Source organism: Ornithodoros turicata, chromosome 5, assembly GCF_037126465.1.
Source record: "Ornithodoros turicata isolate Travis chromosome 5, ASM3712646v1, whole genome shotgun sequence".
NCBI classification, from domain to species: Eukaryota; Metazoa; Arthropoda; class Arachnida; order Ixodida; family Argasidae; genus Ornithodoros; species Ornithodoros turicata.
Window position 1 is genome coordinate 76111154 of NC_088205.1, and position 24829 is coordinate 76135982.

Here is a 24829-nt window from a genome sequence, read left to right on the forward strand (position 1 = left end):
AAAAAAAATAGCCATCATCAACGTTATAATTTTTCTTATCCCGACCCTTAATCGCAACCACACAGGCTTTTGTTTGGAATAGATAGAAAAAAAAAAAAAAAAGACACGTTGCCCCACCTGGACTCTGCGTTTAGGTGCCCAAGGTCATGTTCCGCACTCGGCTGGTAAATGTCACGTGGCTCCTGTAAAGGGTACTCTACCTTAGTATAACGATTATAGAGGGGAAGCGCACTTTACGAATATTTGGTGGTGAAAGGGAGAGGAATGAGGTCAGCCTGCTCAGACAAGGCGGCAAGTTTCACTCCTTTGTGAAAGGGTAAGGGGAGAAGGGGGAGTAAACGAGAAAGGATAAGGAGGGTGAGAAATTAAAATAAATGAGAAATTTTGCATATTGAGAATGTTTAAGTTTGAATCTGCGTCTACACAAGCTTCCTTACCGTCACTGTTCCATTTTCTACGACAAGAGACATCTCAAGCACATATTTTGTTTTTGCATTTACAATTTTTTAACAGCTTCCAATTTCACTGCTTCTCTTCTCCCTCCCAGTTTTATATTTTTTTATGCATATGCAGAGTTTAGAAGCTCAACAAACATGCGTATGACCTTACTTATCCTTGCATGCATCAGAAGAATGTAAACATCCACAGTGTAAGCAGAAACCCTTATGCAAAGCCTACATCTACTTTTGAAGTCCGTGCGACTATTGGGTTACTCTTCCGAGGTATGTCCTATCTTAGTCCATGCCTGCCAAAATATCCTTTCCTCTGCTCTCTCTTTGTGAAATATGAAATACGTTACATGTACTTTGAAGGTAATTGATCTTGTTATTCATGCGGAAAGATTTTGTTTTGCGAAAATATTAATGAAAAACAAGAGGCCACTGTTTCAATAAGATGAAAAAAAATGGTGCAAAAAATTTTGGAATTAAGAGTTGTTAAATTTTTATACAAAAGATTATTATCTATAAAATGATATATAAGATGTACAAATTTATTAATATAATGTATATACTATATATTGGTATATAAATATATAATTATATAATATTATTATATAAAAAGATAAAATTGATAAATATATTCCCATTGGCGGCTTATACTTGCGGTAAACAGTTTCCGTAAGATGCAGTTTTCCAAACGATAGTGTGTAGTGCACGCAATGGGATAGTAGGGACATTGCTTGTCAGGTGCCGTGTGTAGATCAGACGTTGTAAAACAAGGTCGTTCATGGGGTCAAATTAAGCACCTCAGGTACCTCAAAGGTACTGCCTACTCTTCCTAATCTTCACATCATTCTCATAAGCCTAAAGGCGCAGATATAGTCCGACGTAACTGTGCTGCGCGTCCGCGCGCTGCACAGTTGCGCTACGCCGGGGGAAATCACACCCTCTATGCTCTATAGAGCATGACGGCTTGCGGCTATCGCGGCCAGCGGCATACAACGCGCTAGGACGCACAGAATAGAACATGTTCTATTTCCGCGGAGGGCGCTGGAGCAGTGCAGTCGCAGTCGCGCTGGTGCAGTCATCGCGACATTGCGCATGCGCCACTGCCGCAGGCCAGTGCTGACACGCGTCTGACTGTAAACAAATATTTCCCGGATGGCTTGGCGTGGCGTGTCAGACTTTTGCTGTCGCCGACTGCGACGCCAGAAACTTTGGACTATATCTGTGCCTTAAAGGGGCACTAAAATGCATAAACAAGTTGACTTCAAATTACGCTACACGCTGTGTTAGTTTCGTACTTGTTATCATAATTCAAAACTTTGATTCCGTTACGGAGCTACAATTGAAATTATACTGAACTCTTTCGTGCTTCGGCGCTAAGCAGTGAACGTCGGTTCAGCTCGTGCTTCAGCCGTGTATTTTTTTTCTAACGCTTTTAATTTGCAACGTCGATACACAGGACTTGTCAACATTAAATGTCATGTAAGCCTACTGGTTTCCTATGAGTGGCCGTCCTTGCTGTAAATGTACTTCTAGCCGTGTATTTTTTTTCTAACGCTTTTAATTTGCCACGACCTCAGAAAATCTTTAGGTTACCATGCAGAAATCCTGGGGTGCTGTTGAGGTAACCTCAGGATCTCATAGGGTTACCCTAACCCCCCTAGGGTGGCCCCAGAACGTCCTGGGTATAGAACGGTGGAGGAGCAAAAATCTGAATGCGTCGTTATAGACCAAATATATCGTACCTAAAGTGATAATGGCCTCATTGATATGGCGCAAAAAAAAAGAGAAGAACAAACAAACAAACAAACAAGGAGGCGCCCTGTGCATTGAGGTGTTTTTAGTCCAGGCCGCGCGTTCACGCACGTGCCACGCAATGGAGCAGTCCCGGTTAAAAACATTGTGCGCGTTATGAAGCGGACTGGAGTCGCTGTCCGAAGGACGTGAAGATAAATGTTGTCAGTGGAACATTCGCGAAAACTTGTTCTGGGCTACAATTCAGTGAATCGGTATTGAAAAATGCAGTAGTGCGCGTCATGCCGCGCATATACGAAACACTAGGATCGGACCCGTTCCAAATCCACATGCCCACGGGAGGTACGCGTGCGCTTCTCCTGCTGTCTCATTGGGTGCCACCAACCTTTGCCTCCTGGGGATACCTAGAGTCACTAAATAAGCTACGCTTCAGAGTATCGACACTGAGCCGCCATGTTGTTTCGGATGACCTCCAGCCCCACCTCTATTTTGGCAGTAGAAATAGAAGAAGGTGAAGTTCAGCAGTGGAAGAAGACAACACTTCGAGGAGCGCTAAATGGATGGCGCTGGAGGTCATCCGAAACAACATGGCGGCTCAGTGTCGATACTCTGAAGCGTAGCTTATTTAGTGACTCTAGGGATACCATACATTGCCGCCAAAGACGGCTCTGTTTTCTTTCCGTCTTTCTTCTAAAGGGTAGCGCTGTGTGAACTAATTTTGCTTGCATTATACTAATTGAAACACGGACTTTCATTTGAGAACAAGTCGTTTGTGCCACACAAGGCCATGCATGAGGCCTTCCATCAAGCTACCTTTCTTCGTTATCTAACTCCACCGCAATACTTCACTGCTTCCGTCTGCTCGGATAACTTTAGTAGATACTGTTGGATGTATCACTGAGACCTGGAAAGCAACTATAGAGACCCTCGTGACCACCATTGAAAACAAATGGCATTTAGGACAAATGCCACATTGCGTCTGCTATTGACGTTGTTGAGCTTGTTAAGTCCGGAAGGAGCCGAGAAGCATATCTGGGCTGCCGCGGTTTCTTCTCGTAAAAATAAGAAAGAAAGAAAGCTCCTTCAGACGCTGTAACACACTGATATGCATAAATGTTAGGTAGATATCGCGTCTGCATATGTTAACAGAGCGAGAGCATGGGTGATATGACGTCCATTGACGTGCAGACATTTCTCAGGTAACGAATACTTAGGCTTCCCTCCGCGAGAGATATGGATGGGAATGAATGCTAAGAATCTCATAATACAACAAATATCGTAGAACGTGAAGAAAAACAATGTACAAGTGTCCGGCGATGCAACGAAGACGGTTAAGTGTATCAACTATGTACGTATTAAAAGCAATACTTTCGTGCAGTTGGTTGCACTTCTTCAGGTTTGAGGACCTGTTCAATCGGAGGAAAATCTTGGAGGTTCAGATGAAAGGTATCGTTGGACTTTGGAGGTGAGCAACTGGCGGAAGAGAAGAATCGCTTGATGCAGTTGCGATGGTGTGATGAAAGAACTCTGGCCCCGCGGAGGTTGAGGTGGTGACCATCTAACGCCAGAAAATCCCATGGAGACTGATATAGGCGGTTGTGTCGGATGAAGCCGATGTCGTCGTTGACTATTGACAAGTATCCAAAAATGTTGGTTCATGAAGTTGATGTTACGGTTCGTCTTGTAGAGAAAACACAAGGCAGCAGAAAACACAAAGAAAGAGAAATAGGCACAAGAAAACACAAAGCACAGCAGCCTGTCACACGACAGGCTGTTGTGCCTATTCATGTGATGTTCATTGGTTTCCTCCACGTACAACTCCGACCTGTCTGTATGTCTGTCTGACCCTGTCCTGCCTCCTCCTATTGATTGCGTTTTGTTTTCGTTTATTTTTGTTTATATTTGTATTGCGTTTGTGTTTCTCTTCACCCTCACCCTTTTCTCTTGTACCATGTGACTTGTTTTTTTATATATGCTTCACCACGCTTCGACGAAGCCAAACTGGCTACCCCAGTACACTTAATACAGAAATTTGGAACAGATGATGAGATGATGAAAACACAAAGGGATGATGTCCAGCGAAGAACAGAGATGATAATGGAGTTCAAGATGTAGTTCAGAAGTTCAAGAGCTGCGCCCAAGTGAGAGTAAAATGTCGGAATCGCCGGGGGCACACACAAGACACATCACACATTCAGCGTGTCATAGGATGTCCATAAGCCCGGTTGCATGCAAAAAATCTTCAAGTGTTCTTTGCGCCTTGTCGAACGAAGTAGGACCAAACAGTTTCGTGATGTCGAAGGCTCGAGAGTCCACACGAGAGAGGCTTGTCTCTAATGCCCTCGGAGCATCAACGTATTTCTGACACCTGAGAAGGATGTGTTCTACATCCTCTACAACGCCACACTCACTACAGTTCGGAGAGTCTCGCTTTCCAAGTTTGAAGAGAAGACGTGCACTGTACGGTACATTGAGCCGTAGTCTATGTAGGACAGTTGTCGTTTGTCGCGCGAAGGAAGGTGGTACTCGAAAGCGTAACCCTGGGTCGACCTTGTACAGAAGCGAATCCTGAGCCGATCCTGTTAACCAAGAGTTGTTGCACATTCGTTGCTTGAGCTCGTTCAGCATTCGCCGCGCGTCGCCCTTGGTGAAATAAATGGGCATCACTTGGGCGCGCCTGAGTTGAAGAGCCCGGCGTGCAGCAGCGTCCACAGCCTCGTTACCTGCAATGCCACAGTGGCTAGGGATCCGCTGTATCACACTTTTAAAACTGTTGCATGGTGTGCGTGTAAGACATCTTGTCCTGCTGTCACCAGAGATCCCGTAGTAAACATGTTAGCTAGGGTCTGTAACGCACATTTTGAGTCGCTATAGATGGTCCAGCGAGCAACTGAAGATTGTGAGTTGATTAAACTTTGTGCCAAGAGGACTCCATAAAGTTCAGCGGCTGTTGCAGAGGTGACGTGAGAATGCCGCACCGCTCTCTCGATATTCGCCTCCGGGATAACGAATGCACACGAGGAGCCGGATGATGTCGTAGAGGCATCCGTGAAAATCTGCATCCTGCCTGCGGAGCTGTTTAGTAGCTCAAGACTGAACTGACGAAGAACATGCGTTGGTATATCCTTCTTTCCCGTGCGTCCAGGCACACTAATTCTTACGTCAGGAGGCTGCAGGACCCACGTTGGGATATCCGGTAATGCATGTGGCTTGTGCTTCGGAATAAGACCACGTTGTGTCTGGATAGCTTGGGTAAAAGAAGAGTGGTGACGACTTTAATGATAAATCGAGGGAATCGATGGTGGGACGCAACATGATGTACCGGGAACCTAGGGGAGGATGCATGGCTTTCGTCTCTTGGCGATGCTGTATGTGAGCCACTAGTAGTATTTTTTCGAAGCGACTGTATACGCAAGCACCCAGTGGCTGCAGAGTGAGGAGATTCAAGAGCGAACGCCTTACGTAAAGTCAATATGGACAGAGTCTCGTAACCACATTCCGCACAGGTGTCATAATTTCTGTGCAGACACCGAGACTGGCAATTTCTTCGACTCCATGAGAATCAGATAAGTACTCACCTTATAATGAAGTTATACTGGTGCAAACAGGAAGTATAATAAGTTGTCAGAGGCTGCTGCCGATTCGTATTAGTGTTTTTCTTTTCTTCTTCTTTGTTGTTCCGCAGCAGACTGTTCATATGTTCTGTGTCGTCCGTTTTGTTTTCAATGCTGTTAAGATCTGGGGCCTAGCGTGTTCCGTGCTGAAAAAAAAAAGAAAGAAAGAAAACTAAAACTAAAAAATGTTTAATGCAATATCAGAAATCGTTCAGGACAAATGTGCAACGTTATTGTGCATGTTAAAGGATCCCATCTGATTATTAGGCTACTTTTATGTTTCTCATATCTGTTGCTGCATTTCTCGATGTGTTCCAACGTTTCGAAGGCCATTTTTCCCCTGTTGCATTGTCTACAGCCAGCATCTTGTACCTGTAACGTTTAATCCACCCACATTTCAAATTTTCATTAACAATTTGGCAGAATATTTTCATGTCTGACGGTACCTTTAGCCGTTAACAACCGTGACACTAAGCGTTACCGTGAAACTTTAACTCACGGCTGCGCTGTGCAAACATTAGCCAGGTGGAATATACATTGGGTAGGAGGCTATATATAGAGAAATCTAACAGCTGCACTACCTGCATTATGCTCGTCGATTGTCAGATGACGCACACTGACACAACTTCCACAGGGAAATACGCTGAAAGAGACGTGGCAGAAAAAAGAAATATTGGAGGAAGAGAAATAATAATAATAATGATGCCGTGGGGCTCCACGTAAGGTTTGTCTGCCTGTAGCATGGAGACGCGTTGCACGTGCCGCAGGGTAGGGCTGCAGATAATTTGGACCACCTGGGATTCTTTTGACGTGCGCCGGAAATCTCTGGAAGCAATGTTTACCTGCTCCACATTGCTGCCGTCCTCGACCGGGATCGAACCCGTGATCTTGACCTCAGCAAGTCAACACGCTACCGACTGAGGAACAGAACGTGGATTGCTCCACGGAGAATGACGCTATCTCCTGTCGTCACGACGACGACGACGAGGACGAGGAGGAAAATGGCGACGTGAGCCCCGACCACTGATCTCGATTGTAAAAGGGTAGTTTCATTTTAAATCGAACAACGTGTGAAAGTCGTATTTTTTAATTCGCCCAGAAAAAATATATGTTAGAGGACAGTTCAAACGACGCAAATCGCGCTACGTGCGACGCTCGTGCGTGTAGTAGTTTCCGCGTAGGAGAGGGGGAAAGTCTGAGGCTGCTTGAGCACGCTTTCTTCTGGACCGACTTTGACGGGATCTAGCACCGCTAATTTTATGTCTAGGAACTGGAGGTTTTTTATGATTATAGGCTGCACCAGAGATACTGTCGACAGTTACCCACAGACCTCTGAGAGCCACAGATGTTCTGTTAAAAAATGCCAAACTTGGCGTAAACGTTCAAAAAAGCCAAACTTTGTTACCAATTTTCTTCATGACGGAACGTCTGAGAACATCGAGCTTAGTGCCGTTCGATAGGACGTTGAAAGAGCTTTCGTGCTGTATAGAATCCATTTTTCTCAGCCCAGTTGTTTCTGTGTTATTAACTTGAGAATCACACATGGTAGGCTAAAATTGCCAATGTTGCATCTCAATTTTCTCAAAAATGCCATCTTCGATTTCTTTGATTATTTTTCGAAAGGTGGCGTCATGTCTGTACTTTAGACGTCAAGTGAGACAATCTTTTATTTTTGCCTGAGAGACGCGCAGCGATTTTTTTTGTCAGGCAGGGTGCACGAGGCTCCGGCCTTGCGCGCCCCACCCACGAGCACGCAACCTTCAACCTCTTCTTTGCTATATGTGTCCCGTTGACGGAGAAATCAATGACCACACTGCGTGAGCTTGTTGTAGTGTCCCCGGAGCATTACTTTACGTTTACCCAATGGTCTCTCAGTTCCGTCAGGCTCATTCAAACCGTGGGAGAGTACATGAGTTGCCTGTGCGCCCTTGACGAGAAGCCCCAGCTCGACGAACATACCGACAAAGCAGTGAGAAGAAACGAAGCGCTTCGTAGAGGTCTTTATCCACTGGTAACATCTTAGCGTTTGTTTCAGGTTGCCACCAGTCCCCCAGGAAGTGTGAAAGTCACATCCTTTTCATTGGTAAAAGAACGAAGAACGGAAGTTTCGAACAACGTAAAATGTGCCCATTGCGAGATCCCTGCAGGTGGTGGCTGCCACCATTGGATTAGCATCATCCGATAGCTGTACACATGTCCTTTCACATGGTATAAGGTGAATGGGTTCAAGCGCATAGATGCCAGAAGGACTACTGAAGACCACACCGAGGGTTTAAGGTACCTACGGCTACCGGAAACGAGGGATTTTAGTTGTGCGTTGTTCTGTCGGAAATTTTGGTTCCCAAGGTGACACTGACACATCTCGGTGAGGGCGAACGTGTTATACTTGAGAGCAGCAACTGTCATCACAGCGGTCTTACGGGTTTTGTACCACCCGTCGTGGTTCCGAAATAACGCTACGGAGCATAAAACTAATTAAAGCGAGCATGCACACCCTCGGAACTATCACTTATTGCGCCCAAGTTAAGAGGCGACTGCAACCGCGCGACCACAAATTTGTATTCTCAGGTGTTGTAACTTTCTGTCCCTTGTGGCCGTAGTTCTGGCTTCTTAATATGAACTCGCACGACAGCCTCATAGCGTGCGTATGTGCATTGCCTCAAGCACATGTGCGGGAGAATAGTGAATATGCGCACGTGCGTGCGACTCCCATGAAAGTGCGTAATAGCAAGTTCAAGTCGCCCACGAAAGTATTGCCCTGCGTCTCCAAAGGAAAAAATAAACATACGTACCATAAGTGCAAAATAAGTACATAATGCAACACCTGGGCATTAAATTACAAAGCAGACTACGAAGCAAAACGCGCTCGTAAACATTCGAAGAGCGCCATTGTGTGGAAAAATCGCTCCGAGGAAAGGTAGCCCTACGTCTCAATCAAAAGGAGAAAAGGTACTTTACCAGCAGCGCAAAGTACCGGCATAATTCTGCCCCTGTGGAATAAATCGTGAAAAATATTCCGGCTTTTTAGAAATAATTGAGATCGAACATGCAAAATTTTCGCGTACCACTCGTGGTTTTGCGATACTAGGCGGACAAAGAATGCGCTTGAACCCAGTCACTTTATATCATGTGAAAGGTCATGTCTAAAGCTGTCGGATGATGCTAATCCAATGGTGGCAGCCACCACCTGCAGGGATCTCGCAATGGGCACATTTTACGTTGTTCGAAACTTCCGTTCTTCGTTCTTTTACCAATGAAAAGGATGTGACTTTCACACTTCCTGCGGGACTGGTGGCAACCTGAAACAAAAGCTAAGATGTTACCAGTGGATAAAGATCTCTACGAAGCGCTTCGTTTCTTCTCACTGCTTTGTCGGTATGTTCGTCGAACTGGGGCTTCTTGTAAAGGGCGAACAAGCAACTCATGTACTCTCCCACGGTTTGAATGAGCCTGACGGAACTGAGAGACCATTGGGTAAACGTAAAGTGATGCTCCGGGGACACTACAACAAGCTCACGCAGTGTGGTCATTGATTTCTCCGTCAACGAGACACATATAGCAAAGAAGAGGTTGAAGGTCGCGTGCTCGTGGGTGGGGCGCGCAAGCCGCAGCCTCGTGCACCATGCCTGACAAAAAAAATCGCTGCGCGTCTCTCAGCCAAAAATAAAAGATTGTCTCACTTGACGTCTAAAGTACAGACATGACGCCACCTTTTGAAAAATAATCAAAGAAATCGAAGATGGCATTTTTGAGAAAATTGAGATGCAACATTGGCAATTTTAGCCTACCATGTGTGATTCTCAAGTTAATAACACAGAAACAACTGGGCTGAGAAAAATGAATTCTATACAGCACGAAAGCTCTTTCAACGTCCTATCGAATGGCACTAAGCTCGATGTTCTCAGACGTTCCGTCATGACGAAAATTGGTAACAAAGTTTGGCCTTTTTGAACGTTTACGCCAAGTTTGGCATTTTTTAACAGAAAATCTGTGGCTCTGAGAGTTCTGTGGGTGGCTGTGGACAGTGTCTATGGTGCAGCCTATAATCACAAAAATCCTCCAGTTCCAAGACATAAAGTCAGCGGTGCTAGATCCCGTCAAAGTCGGTCCAGAAGAAAGCGCGCCCAAGCAGCCTCCGACTTTCCCCCTCCCCTACGCGGAAACTACTTTACGCACGAGCGTCGCACGTGGCGCGATTTGCGTCGTTTGAACTGTCCTCTAACATATATTTTTTCTGGCCGAATTAAAAAATACGACTTTCACACGTTGTTCGATTTAAAATGAAACTACCCAAAAGAGAGATCAGTGGCCACGACAAAGGTCGATCTGTATAGCCTAGTTTAACTACGTATTGCTGCCCCTACTTTGTATAAAGCTGAGACAATGGAGCAGACTTCACTGGTTGGACTTGATGTCCCCTGTATTGGAAAACATCCATTAAAAAGACCTGTCTGGAGCATGTAACGCCATAAAGCTACCGATAAGTGTTTGTCATCATTCACAGAATGGTTCACATTGTGCAGCATCGCAGAAAACGCTGATGAGAAGCACGTAAAACCGAGCCTTACTTGAAGCTCCACTAGGTGTGTTCGGTGCCTTTCAACCACGTCGGGAACCATTAAGAAAGACGACATTTTGAGCCCACCATTAGGGGTGCTTTTGTCCCCAAGCATGTCATAGGACCCAGGGTGCTTCTCACAGGCGATAACATTTTATGCTGCTCATTAAGATGGCACTTTATGCACAAGGTATGTCTCCTAGGGCTTTGCATACAGTCTATTGCCAGAATAAATGGCCATTAATGAACAGGAACTACAATAATGTTCACGCCTGATTATTTGCACCGTAATGTAAGATGTTGTGGGCACCAACGTAAAGCATAGCAGTTTATATCCTTACAGGATAAACGTTGAGAAAATGAGCGTCGACAATGCTCCGCGAAATAAAAGTCCGATGCAGTTGCTTTTCCTTAAAGAGCCATCCACTTCTTACTTTCTGCTTTTACTTCGCTGCCGTTTTCGGACGTCAAAAATGGGTTGCTGTCCAACGAACAAAAACCGCCGAGAACAGCTGCTTCACATCTGCCTCAGTGTCTATACATGCTTGTAGTGAAGTCATGGCTTTTGTTTTCTCAGCTAAAGTTTCGATCTGTCTTTTTTTTTCTCTCTTTTTTAAGATTTGGGAGGATATGCATGCTAGTTTCATCTTGTATTCTATTCTAGATTCTTCAGGATGCTAATGGAAGCGATTACAAATGCAAAGAGTAGGCAACTATGAAAAGCCCCATGGCCAAGGGCGATGGTCACGACTATCCTCCTGCGCTTCCTTCATGCTTCCAGTCTCTCGATCATCCTCTAAGGCCACTGCCTCTTTTTAAGTCCAACGTTTTTTTAGGAATAGCAAGTCGGCCTGTGCCTGACTATCCTTTCCCCTCTTTCATTTTTCGATAACCATTATCCCCACCCCCATTTTATTACTAACACCCTTCCGTTCATTGCTCTTTTTGCTAGTTTGTGTCTGGCACGTTTTGCAGGAAATAATTCATGATGCAGTTGCGAGTAACCGATTTATTGTGCCTCGTCTGACTTCTACAGTATCAGCTAGGCTCCATAGATGACATTGTCGTTTTTTTTTTGTTTTTTTTTACATTGTCCTTATAGTCTGTCATTTCCTTCTGACTCAGAAACTCTAGCATCTGCGTATTTCGATGTCATGTCCCATGCACTCCCCAACAAGGATGTGGACATTCCATCATGTTTTGACCAGAAATAACTCTCTTACAATTCATAATGCTAAAGTTCATGCACCGCCATTCGAGCGTTCTGCACGTTTTCGAGCTCGATGTCTGAGCCTGCCACGGCTAATCAGTATCCACAAAGCTTGGGACCGTATACGCTTCAGTGACAACATTATGGCAGCCTAAAAGCCTGTTTGGCACTTGCATAGCCCCTTACCGTGATGCTGCTGCAACCATCCCCGTAATTTAATGCAATCTTATCAGGAGTATCACGTTTACTTTGTCTGTCCTGAAAGCGGTGAAACACGATATTCAGTTCGGTGACGACATCAGTCCCTTTATGTTTTGGAGAGCTACAATATTCTGGGTGCCTGACAGGCTCGCTTAATCGGGGCTTATAACCAGGTTAAATTTTGTTGGTTTGGTACGGTGTAAGGGAAAATAAAATGGAGAATGTGGCGCTGATCATGAGGAGGCCCAGCTACTCCACTTCAATTAAACATGGAGTAAACTAAATCAAATTAAAATTAAGGAACAAAAATGTAAAGAAAATATAACATTGGCGTATCCCACACGTCACATGATTGTCAAAGTGAAGTCACAGTACATCCGCCAGCTCGGTGTCTGTAAAAAAATGCACGAACGCCTGCAACGCCTGTTTGGTCGGAGGCCAAGGACACAGGGACTTCGTTGCATTTTGTTTTATTTTTGAAATTTCGTATCCGCCTTTTCAGATAAAAGATGTAACATAAAGCGCGTCCTGTGTAGTAAACCATTGTTGAGTAAAGATGGTTAAACGGTGTGTATTGTCATCAAATAGGGGAACTACCTGTCCTCCATATCCCCTTTACACCGACAGAAACTCTATCTTACATACTGGACCACCACCAACCGCACCAATGCTCCCGATGATCAATGACAGGCAATATTTTTTTCTTCGTTTTTCTCATGCCGAGGTGATTAGCTTGTCAACGTCCCTTCGTCATTCTTTTCTCGTCCCTTCCACAAGTGCAATGGGGCAGTGAATGACCCACCCCATTATCATCCCATTTATGTGTGTGTGTGTGTGTGTGTGTGTTGTCAACATGGCTAGCATCTTTTTTGTTTGTGGGGAAACATATTTCGTACGCAACGCTGCGAAATGTGTCGGCAGATTGCTTTAAGCCTCCTGTTCATGCAGGTTTCATGGTGACATGGTTTCGTTATATCAAGAAAAAAGAAAAGAAAAAAGAACACGGTAGAATTTTGTAAACTTTGACATTTAGTACCCCAAAGAAACAATACAACACTAAAAAGAGAGAGAGAGCGAAATAAACAGGAAGTGGGAGTGAAGTTTTCCGAAATTTTGCGATCAAAAGTAAGCACTCATTTATATTTCACGGGCTAAATTATTTATTAGTCGCAGGAGCTTATAATTTATTGTGCTCGTTGTTGCCTTTGCCCTGACACAAATCCTGATTCCCACACCTTTATTTCTCGCCAAATAGGATTAGTATTTCCCTGGGCAAGGCCCCTGTCCCTTTTAAGCCGTTGTTAAAGCCTCCGTATAAGATATCTCGCAGTGTGCGAGCCCTTTCATCTAATTGAGTGAATTACTGCTTTGTAGTAACGGCAACGTGGTTAGGTGCGCTAAGCAACCCCAGGAAAGACTACTGGATGTGCCTCCCACAGACGACATTTCGTCTACATTGTTAGCCTATTTTGTGGTAATGACTACAATGATTCTTTTTTCCGCCCGTAAATTGTTATGCCACCTATTGTGTTGTGAAGCTGGGTCCTAGGGTTTCATTGTGCGCCTATAAAAATGATACTTAGGTAATTAATGATGCTATAAAAATGATACTTACAAAGATGATACAGTAGGTAATTAACGGCGTACTAAATTAAATTGCGTAATAGCTCGGAGTGTTATAAAACAAACTTTTGTGCGTATCTTCTCTCCTCGGTCTCGTTTATTCGCATCATATTCCATTTACAATATCCTCTATGAAACAAACCGTGTCGCTTTTATTAAATTGCGTATAAATTATGTTTCGTGATAATGGCTAGTAGCAAAATTTTGTAACGCAATTAAGGCTGGGGTCCAAAATTACGAGATCGGTACTTCTTCAATTTAATTCAAACGCTGGTGCAGTTTTCTCTTCTGTAATGCGCGTTCCTTATCGTGTTTCTATCTGACTGTCTACGTGCGCGTGCTGCTTTTTTAAATACAATTCGTACATCTACATCACCAAATGGTTTATGCACGTTACGAGTATTTTTGAGTCCCGCGATGGCTGACTTTCTCGCACATTGTGTGTGTGTGTGTGTGTATGCGTGTGAATGTGGCTCACTTTACTTTTTACGTGATTAGTAAATGACATATAAATGGACATCCTTGCTGTATACGTGTAGCGGGTGCGAGACAGTCGAAAATTACATCTCCAACTGTTTCCTCAGTTATGAATGCAGTCTGTCTCACAGAGAGAATTTCTCTTCATCTTCCTCAAAGAAAATGATTGAGATCCGACTTTTGTACTCTTCTGCTCTGTTAAAACTTTCCGCTCACAGCTGGTGAAAATGACAAAGAGGGAAGTTTAATACTTCTTCAATGAAGCCCGACCTTCGAGAAATGAAATTCCAAGGATTTCTTTCCGTGTCTTTTACTGTTAAGTTTAGCTTTGTAGTCCCTGGAAGCATTTATGGCTCCGAATTTCACTGTACAAGAGAAGGTATTATCATTCCAAAGGCTGGAAAGCTGCTGCTCCAGAAATTGTTGGAAAACATTTTACAGTTACGTCATTTCCAAGGAAGTCTTGTATACAAAGAACCTTCTAAGTAAGTAACTGAAATGGGCAATAATTGACCAGTAATAAATGATACGGCACGAGCGGACAGGACCAGGTGGCATTCGGCGAGGAAGAGTTCCCCTAGTGACAGCTAGGGTAAAAAATAATTAACGTAAAGGCTTCCTTTTCGCCGATACCCATTTTCCTTTTTCTCATACACCATATCTCGGAATCGTTTAGAGTCGACAAAGAAATGAGAGCAATTTCTACAGGAAACTATCGTACTTATCACCTTTAGCAGAAAAGGCAAGATGCCTCAATGCAAAATGCGAGGCCTCATGCATGGCCTGCTGGGGCACAAACAACTTGTTCTCAAATGAAAGCCCGTGTTTCAATTAGTATAATGCAAGCAAAATTAGTTCATACAGCGCTACCGCTTAGAAGAAAGACGGAATGAAAACAGATAGGAATGAACCTCTATCTAGGGCACTCCATTCATCGGCCTCTGAAATCCTGCTCTATGCAACCTCCTATCATTATCCAAAACCACTTGTCTCCCTGGGATATCCCCAAACTCCACTCATTCCCCTCACCCCTGCCCAACCCTCCATAAGGGAGGTTGGGTAGGGCCAATTTTTTTTTTCGCACTTCGGTGTCCCTTTAAAGTAGCTCCGCGAGCAACAGCGCAGTCACGTTGGGACGCTCTTGACCTATTCCCATTTAATCCCCATCGCTTTCGCACTCTGGCTTGTTCCTTCGAGTATGGCGCGTTAGAGCTCCCTTCGATCCTCCGAGCGAGTCACGTGGTATTCGAAGCGCCTTCGTATTCCCACCATCCTTTCACAGTTAGTTCGTCTTTCGTAGTGCAGCGAGGGTGTTTCACTCTCGTCATTTTGTGACAACCATCGCGTGAAACTAGGAATACTTCAACTTTGATTTTCTACTCCCTGCAAAAAGTGACCAGCTTGGTGTGTTTCTCCGCTTCAAGCCTTCGGACGAAGCGCGGCAGTACCTAGTGGATTGTGTCCGTCAGTAAATTTCGCTCACGTGTTCGAAGCAGCGTGTTTATGTCCTTCTGTGGATGGTGCCACAGAGCGTTGAACTTTCTTCGACCGAGTGGTGTCTACAAGGAGGTGGATATCGTCGCATGTTGACGAACTGAAAAGGTTGGTGTGCATCTTGTGATAGCGAGAACGAAACCGAAAGGAAATGAGGAGGAATGGTTTTGTGGGAAGAGCGTGAATCATAGAACGAGGAGCGTGTTGACTACTACATTAGTTAATTGAAACGTGACTACTTAATCAACGAGCGCAAAGAAAACACGGACGATCCCCATGCACAGTAAACTTTTTACACTTTTTTTGTGTAAATGGCTTCTCCCATGAGCACACCTTTTGGGTGTTGCCTTTACGCTCAAATGATGGGTGTTTTCTAATACACCCTTTGCTGAAGTGTATTCCTAATAAAACACTTATAATAGGCGTTTCAAAACAAAAACACCCTTAAAAGGGGTGTATTCTATTGAAAACACGCGAATAGCTAGTGTAATAGAAGCTTCTGAGGCAGCATGCCGAGACCAGTGGCCGACACATACAGTTTGACGTTCTTGCTTCTATGGCAAGCACCACCCTGAACACGGCAGACTTCCAGCCATGGTTCCATCGTAGTACCTAAACCGCAGCGCAATGCGTCGCAGGCACGCCTCGTTAGCTTGGCAACACTGGGACCAACGTGAGTGGCGAGGTCTAGCCTATACTGGCGTGTCGGATGGATCATATACTGAAATACAATTTGTTGGGGCACGTTCGTCACATGTGGTGGGGCGGGAAACGTTTCTAACGGTGACGGAAATGCGTTTTTGCAATTAACATCCACGCTTGCAACGAGTCAAAGATATCAGCTAACTACCTAACATTCTTCCCTGTCAAATACTGTGTTTTCAACTCAAGTTATCGTCTATAATGTGATTACTTGCTGAGCGGAGCTATGAAACCAGCATAATTTTTCTGTCACGAAATAAAACACAATTTTCAACACCATATTCCCAATTCAAATGGGGTGTAAAAAGGGTGTATTAGATGGTAAAAACCGTTTTCAACACCCCACTTTACACCCTTAATCATCGACATTGGGTATAGCGTGGTGTATGTCGATATTACACCTTTAGTAATGCTGTTCTTGCACCCTTTGCGGAATAGAAAATGGTGTCTTTGTAAGAATACTCCGGTTTTGAGCAAATAAAGGTGTAAAATTATTTACTGTGGCAGACAAGGCATTTTACTGCTGCAGACATGCTGATCTCTGATCATACACTGTATGATGTATGGGTGTATGACGTATACTGTATGATGTATCGGTGTATGATCTCTGATGTGAGTAAATACATTATACAAAGGTTAATTAAATAGCACAGAGGTACAGCAGAATTCGACGAAGTAGACGTTCCAAATATTTCCCATAACTGAGGCAACTTTCACTGTCCAATGGGCACTCTTTTTCGTACGCTTGCTAATCGGTCATGCGCTTTCCGAGCTCAAACCGGGTAGCTAGCTATATGCGATGAACACAGGAACATCCGTTCCGAGCAATGTCAGTTTAATGAATGCATGCCCATGCACGAGCGTGAGTTCGCCCTCTTCCTCGTTGCGTCAACACTTATTTACAGATCTTTTTTGGTGACGCCAGATGACAAGAAGAGAGCCTGAATCGTAGCTGTTCTGTTTGTGGCCGTGGCGCCCACAAAACACAACCCTTCTCTGCGGTTCACCGCCATCCCTAATGGTCTTCCATCTCGCAAGTGGAATATCGCTCTCTCCTTCTTTTTTCGTGCGATGCCGACAAACGCACACGCAGCACCACTACATCACCAAAGTGGGTTTCCAAGAGAGCGACGCTGTTATTCGTTGTCTTTTCTCTCTCTCTCTCTCACTCACTCCCTTCTTACTGTTGAAACGTTGCTTGCATTAGGGAATTGCGACTGCTCCGAAACGAAGTTCGAGCGACTCTGGGCAGCCTCTGGAGGGAGATAGAGAGAAGCTCTGTTAGTATTGTTAGATTGTGCACGTTGCGTTACTGCTGCGTAAGATTGAGCAGACCAGAACTGAGCCACCAACGAAGCAGGACCTACCTTCATCAGGACAGCCCTCTGCCAATATACGACAACGAGAATGGCATATGCGTGTCTGCGAAGGCAGATTCATAGTTTTACCCCTTTGCGAGACAACTTTTTCTTCCCTATTCATCATCTTCAAATAAAGTTGTATTTGTTGTTCGACAGATATCGCCATAGTGCCCCTCTGAAGTCGGCCCATATACCCACCCTGTTCCGCTCCTGTCCTCTCTATCCACCGCTCATAGCGACAGTTGCTACGCGGTGTTAACTTAAGCTAAAGTAAATGTGCCATTAAGGCTTACTTTACAGCTTCCTAAACATAAATTTTGTAATCCAGAATGACTGCCTGTATGTACATTCCCCATAAAAACGTGTATACACGATAAGAAGAAAAGGGGTAAGCTTGGTCCTTTCGTGAACTAGATGCATCGAAAGGCGCTGAGCAGTACTGCAGGGTCAAGGGAATAAAATGGGGAGTAATTGCAATTTAGGTGACCAGTAGCTGCCATTGCACCCTTCTCTTTACTCTTTTCTTTTTTATCAGAACGTGTTTCAATGCAATTCCTTTACCATTTATGTCCTTAATTTTACACGGTTTACCTGTTCATGGTGGGTAGAACAAATACCATTTTCAACTGATGTCATTAGGATCTCGAATTCGATTACCCACGAAGGTCATGCGACACGTCAGTTTGAAATGACAATAAACCCGATCATGCCGATGCGGCCTGCTCACTAGTCCACTAAAATTTATGCCGATTTAAAAATTTACAGGTTATTAAATAGGTCGCAAGTGCACGAATATTCTGAAATTTAACATTAGTATAACATTATTTTCATGGCTGTAATATGCCATACTAAGGTGGTCACGTAAAAGCTATTTGACGCCTGGCACCCAATTCAAAACAAAAGCAATACGGCATCGGTTGCATCGAGCCCATCGTCAGTGTACTCGTCAAAGAATACTCGTGTAATTACGACGACTCAAATTATCAAATTATCTTGTGCTAGTGTACAGTGCAAACTGGTTTTATGCAAGAGTAACACTGTTACTCAGCGCAGATAATGGGGGCGATAATATGCATTTGATCGGCGAATGAGTTGTGGCTATCTCATTAACGTTGTAAAGCTTCATGTTGGTTTATCGAGAGCCTATCCAACGCTGTCAGGTGTTCGCCAGGGATCTATCCTTGGCCCCTCATTGTTTCTTTGCCGCAATGTATTAAGCACAGCAAGGGACTTCAGTACGGGGATGAATTTCAAAAAAAAAAAAAATCGTTCAGTTACGTATATTGGCGTCTGTTGTCTATTGCAGGAATTGTTGTCTATTTCTTTCTGTACAACGATGGTGTAAAGCAAACTTCCTGCACCTAGATGCAGCCAAAACTAAACAAATGTCCTTTATGACGAAGCTGCGACGCATAACTTATTAGTATTTCTTAATCGGACTTCCCATCGAGCGCTGCTCTACCATTCGTGACTTGGGAGGCATATTAGATACTGAAATCAATTTCAAAGCCAATGTTTCTAACTTGGTGAACAGCGGTATCAGTGCACTGGGTGTCATATCGCGAATCACCAGTGATTTTCGCCTAGGACCCATATTAAACCCCTGCCCCACACACTCCTTCCTGCTGTCCTCTCACCACCTGTTCACATCTGTACGCCGCTCAGAGCCACAGTTGCTTCGCGGCGCTAACATGAAATAAAAGAAATCGCGTACCTTCCTGTTTTATTCGGCTTTATCAAGCACTCATTCGAGCTAGGATTGAGTTTGCGTCTGTAGTCTGGGATTCTGCTTGAGAGTCAAAGTTAGTTGTGTCAATGTATTACGATTAGGTACGTTCATCGTATACTTTATTGAAGGCTATCTTACTCAATGCAGTGTGGGATCGGTTGTGGTGCCGAACCACTGCATCGAGGGCGCACTTACCCAACCGCCTCGGAATCCCGGGTACACCGCGATGTATTGCTAAAGGTCTCTTATAACCCTTTCGGCGAGACCATTCGCTGAGGGGTGGTAAGGGGTTGTGGGGAGAGTAATGGGTGAGGGGTGGTATGGGGTACAATTTATTTGTACCATTTTTTATCCCTATAGTCTAACTTACCTCCAGTAATTTCTGCCGCTGATACTTTCATCGCCTATTTGATGACTAGATTCTACACGGACGCGAGGTTTCATATTGCAACTAATTCCCGTGCCCTATTCCCCCAAACTTTCCCTTCCAATTCTACGATGAAACGACATGCAACCTCGCTTTCGGAAAATTACCGCTTTCTTCATCTTCCAAACTACATCAGGTTAAGGAAACGCAATTCCCGAATGATCACATAAGCGTGCTGCGGAAGCACAACGAAAAGGAAGAAAAAAGGAAGAACACTCGGCACACTCCAAATGTGCGTCTCAATCGGGCTGTTTTTCGTCGAACTGCTCAGCAAATCGCATCCAAATGGAGAAAATCGTCCTCGTGCATAAATAAATAAGGCAAACCCTCTCCTTCAATTGCACTCTGAGTGTGCTTCCACTGTATATGCAACGATCACCTGCGTTTGGTTTCTCTCTCTCTCTCAGTATGTTTCTCTCTCTCTCTCTTTCAGTTCGTTTCTGTTTCCCACGTCATCTTTTCGCATTAAACATATAGCTGTGTGTACCATTTTCTTCGGCGATTTTGTTGGCAGGTGATGGCCGTTCTTGGGGGAAGAACCTCCTAAGCGTGTAACCTCTTCACCTCTTTTCCTGGAAGATGACGCTGCGGGCTGTGCGGATTTTCAGAGGTTCATATTATTATGACATCTGGGAAACCAGCGGCATGGCTGAGTGGGCAAAGGTGTCCGAAATATCCCTTAGGATACGACTAAATTCGTACGAAACTGTACTTGGACAAGACTCTGTTAAGACTTACTTAAGACACGATCTGTCTGTCGATAACTGACAGACAATCTTATTACCTTGCCAAACTGCAAATGCAGCACGGAGTCTGATTGATTGATTGAAAGAAAGAAAAAAAATGGGGATTGTAGCCCTCATCACGAGGGCCGGCTACCCCAGATCACCTAAGGAAAGGAATTCCAGACACATCCACCATCACCCACTGGAGATGTCGCGAAGCGGCGACGAACGCCACAGACAGGTCATAGCCCATCTAACAGCTTGGTGTCCCTTAAAAACTGTGTAACGGCTCGCAAAGCTGGCAGTTGAATGCTCATTGGCCATGGGCCCAGCACCTTCTGCACTCCGAAGGGTCGATTGTCAACCCGGCCTAACGCGGCTACAAGTCTGTCACGACACTCAGAGTATCTTGGGCACGTAACTATAATATGTTCGACGTCTTCGATTGAGCCACAGACTGGACAGTTAGGAGAGTCCGCCTTCCCAAGCCTGTACAGGAGTCTTGCACTGTATGGTACATTGAGCCGGAGCCTGTGAAACAATGACGTAATCTGCCGTGGCATGGATGTTGGGAGGACCAGAGCTAGTTCGGGGTCAACCCGGTGCAGAAGGGAAGATCCAGCCTCGCCACAAAACCATTGATCTTTTGACAGCTTATGGCTCAGAGAGCACGGAGTCTAAACGCAGTCTGTCGGTGTCTGTTGTGTCGAACAATACAGAGCTCTGTATCGATCGACCCAACAGACACCCACAGACTGCGTTCATTTAGTGACCTCAATCTAACGACTCAAGAAGAACGGAGCGAGCGAGCTGGTGTGAAGCATTCGGAGTGTTCTAGGACTAGGAAGAACCACACAGGACGACACTGACAAGTCTGAGTGTTGTCCCAAGTCGTTTCCTCATACCCCAGGTAATGAATTACCCGGTAACTTTAATCTCTTTCTAAGCGTACATGGTTTCTCCTCGAAAATAAATGTGGCAACAGATAAGTCCGTTCTTTCTATGACACACAGCCCCTATATATCGACATCACAAAAATCTATAGCGTTCGATGCTGCTCTTTCCTCTCTCTAATCAGCGTTGCTTCAGCAAACAGCGCTACACAATTCGGTGCAAAGAGATTCCATATGTACAAATGGTGCACATTATTCGAGTAGCTACTTCCCGGATAAACGCCGAACGGACGTTATGTACGCAACTAATTATCCTTAACGCCAAATCTCGCAAATGAGAGGCGTGAGTATATAAAAGGTTTCTCGGAAACGAAGATACCTCTTGAAGTGTTCTTTCCTCGTGTGTGTCTCGTTTCCTGCATAATTTGCGGTAGCTTATGTCGCCTTTGAAAGGATGAATGGAACGGATGCCAGCGTCATCCGAACTTTTCCTCGGCAAATGCTCGGCGAATACTGTCTGGCTTCTTGCATGACTGCCCTATTTCTTTCGCCATTCGCTGTCTCAGCCACTGTGCAAGGTGTACTGACGGTCTTGGAAAAGTCGTAGGGGAGCATCGCGTTCATGAAGAACTTACGACGCTTTTTTCGAAGTTATGCGAAATAAATGTGGAAGGCAATTCATTTGCATCGATGGGAAGCTGCATTTGAAGTCTTAGTGCAAAAGTAGTAGTAGTGCAAAGGTAGTAGGGATATGCTATAGAAGTGTGACAGATGCATTTTCTTAAGTAAGAAAGCGTAAAGTGAGAAGATAGCATTGGTACGAATCTTCTTTGAAATGAAATCCAATCCAATCCAATCCAATCAAAAATACTTGCAAATGATATGATAAACGAAACTGACTAATATTTGCGACAATTTTTTTAAAAGTTTAATACGGAACTAACGTATTCCGCAAACTTAGCGAACGTCTTTTCTAAAGCACAGTCTCATGCCGGCGCGGCCTCGTTTTGTTATTTCTAAAGGTAATTTCATATGTGTGTTTTTTTTTCTATGGCGACGATTGAATAATAACTGAATTACCGTATAATTACGCTACAACTTTAACTATATAATATAGCGTATAACTACGCTACAAATACCAGGCAGCAATAAATGACCACGTATGTAATAAGTTCCCCAAAATTCAATTGCGAAAGCGATTAGTCATTGAATAACCGCGCTGGATTTTACTTTTTTTTCCTGCTAATTGTGGCAACAAATTTTCTCTCGAACGTTCTGTCATAATCTCACTGAGCACGGCTACAAGCAAGCGTGAAATAATCTAAAAAGAAAAAGCTGTTAGCGCGCTTCAAAACGCCATTTCCAAAGAGTACTTCGCATAGCCGTAAGAGCGGTTAAGCGGTGCACACACATTCGTTTTGATGCAGACGAAGCCCACTTACGCGGGGAATAATGGGCTTTAGAATATACTGCGTAACTTTGTTTATTTTCGAAATATACAGTGTGCGACTTCATGTCTGGCATGTAAAGCGATGTTGAGGAAAAGAAAACGCCGTCAAACTCCGGCCAATTATTCTTCGCGCATGATGGCAACTCCTTCAGGAGAAATGAAAGAAAGAGAAAGAGACATAACGGTGTACAGACCATTAAGTCGTTCTTTACGTCTTTTTCTTTTTTTTTTTTTTGCATAATTCGCACTTTGTGACAGCTTTCGAGAATGGCTGTAAAACGTTGGACTTGCGGGGAAAAACTTTGCAAGTTGAGACGGGGAAGAAAGAAACTCCGTTTCGTCGCCGTGATGATTTCAACGTTAATGTCTATTTAATGACTTTGCGGCGTTCGTTGTTTCGTCTGCGCTAAAGGAAAACGCAAATGTTAGAAACAAGCCGAAATATACACGCATGGAGTAAGAGAGAGAATAGAACTCGGTTTGTAATCGTAATAACCAGCAAAAAATTACACACACATTCGGGGGTAAAGGAGGTGTTCCACTCTTGTCTGTAGCACCTGCACTGTTGTGCATTTCTTGTGTTGATGTTTTGTATAGACCAGAGATGTAGGGATGAGGGGGTACTTAGAATACTTCAGGATTTTACGTCCCATCAATGCACACCCAACGATCGAGCCAATCGGCGAATTACTAATTGTATACATACCCTCAAAATTTCTCCTCTACCCAAACTGAAAGTTACGTGAGTAATCATTGGTGATATAAACGTTCACTTTTTACGGAAAACAATAAATGGATACACTAAGGAGTATGTGAGACATCGAGCGTGGGCATGCCCGTTTTTTCGACCGCCTCATCCTTCCTACCCTTGTAAACTCAACTCCATCGACCGATTCCTTAATTCGATGGAAATTGATGTTCCGCGGCTGGAACACAGAAGAAAGGACATCACAACACACAAGCCTCAACTCCAGAAGAACTGGGTTCGTGCCCTTCAGCTGGTGAACCTTTTCAGTGACTTCCTTCTTTCATGATTCTTTAATTGGCACATATGATACCAGCAATTTTCTCTATCTAAATTTGAAACTTGATTCGTGCAATCTTGCTAGGACAAACAGCAAATACGTACGGCATAACGTTGTGAAATTATTCGGAAACATGGGAGGTTCTCCGTACTATCCTACGACCCCGTATTATCTCCCGGAGAAGTGGGTCATGCGATAACGGATGTGGTATCACGGGCTAGGAACAGATGGTTCTCCAAATTTCTTTTTGCTCTCCACTTTTCTCAGGGATATACACGGTTTGTAAGAGAGAACAAATTGCGGAGGGTTGTAACGGTCACAAGATATTTGAAGTTGAATTGAATTCATTTAATCAAAAATACTTTTCTGATGGGAAAGACAAAAAAAACTATATATAGCTTGACGAAGTTCCCATTGTTAAGATATCACTGACCTTGTGCGCTGAGAGAACTGAAATGATCGTTTTATTTTGTGTTCATACGCTGTGTGTGTGTTTTAGCGAAGTGTCCGAGTCCCCATTTAATGTGCTCTTCTTTTCAGGTAGGGCTTTCCTTTGTGATCTGCGGAAGAAGCTGCCCGTGGTGAGAAGCTGCGTAACAGTTGCTGGCTTAACACTTGCCCTAGGTGGCCTGCTGACGTCGTGACATATACATTTTCAGGTCACAGTGTTTATAAATGTTTATAAGGCGCTTTGTTTCCATTGGTTGATTTCCAATAGCAGATACTTCTACGCGGTATGGTATCACTCGTGTATTTCTTTATTACGCTATGTACATGTGGAGTCAGTGGTGCCACAGTGCTTGTCACGCTAAAATTGGTTGTGTCACATGGGGTTGTGATATGGCTGTGATGGACGTGATTGATTGCGCCGTGCACGTATTGTACACAACGCCACTGTATTGTGGGAAAATATTATTATTTGTCTAACTGTACTACTTGGCGAGTTACAAATCATTGAACGCCCTTCCGCGTCGATCTCTGACGTCAGAGGAGTTATACCTATTAGTTCTCGTGAGCAGGTGATCTGTCCGACCGAGATGCTCGCTGTGATTTCACAGTCCGATGAGTTTCGACATTCGGGGTGGCAATGTTTATTTTCCTTTCTGCTGTAAAATACATGTAAAACTGCCGTCCGCCGT

At 44.2% G+C, this 24829-nt stretch overlaps 1 long non-coding RNA gene across 2 annotated transcripts in view; it reads left to right on the forward strand.

Moving 5' to 3' along the window:
* Positions 1-24829, forward strand: part of LOC135394861 (uncharacterized) — a 251215-nt gene that overhangs the window by 197013 nt on the left and 29373 nt on the right. For both annotated transcript variants that reach the window (XR_010422974.1, XR_010422973.1), the window contains one exon: positions 24231-24271. This is a non-coding gene — a long non-coding RNA (uncharacterized LOC135394861). The remainder of the gene's footprint in view (positions 1-24230; positions 24272-24829) is intronic.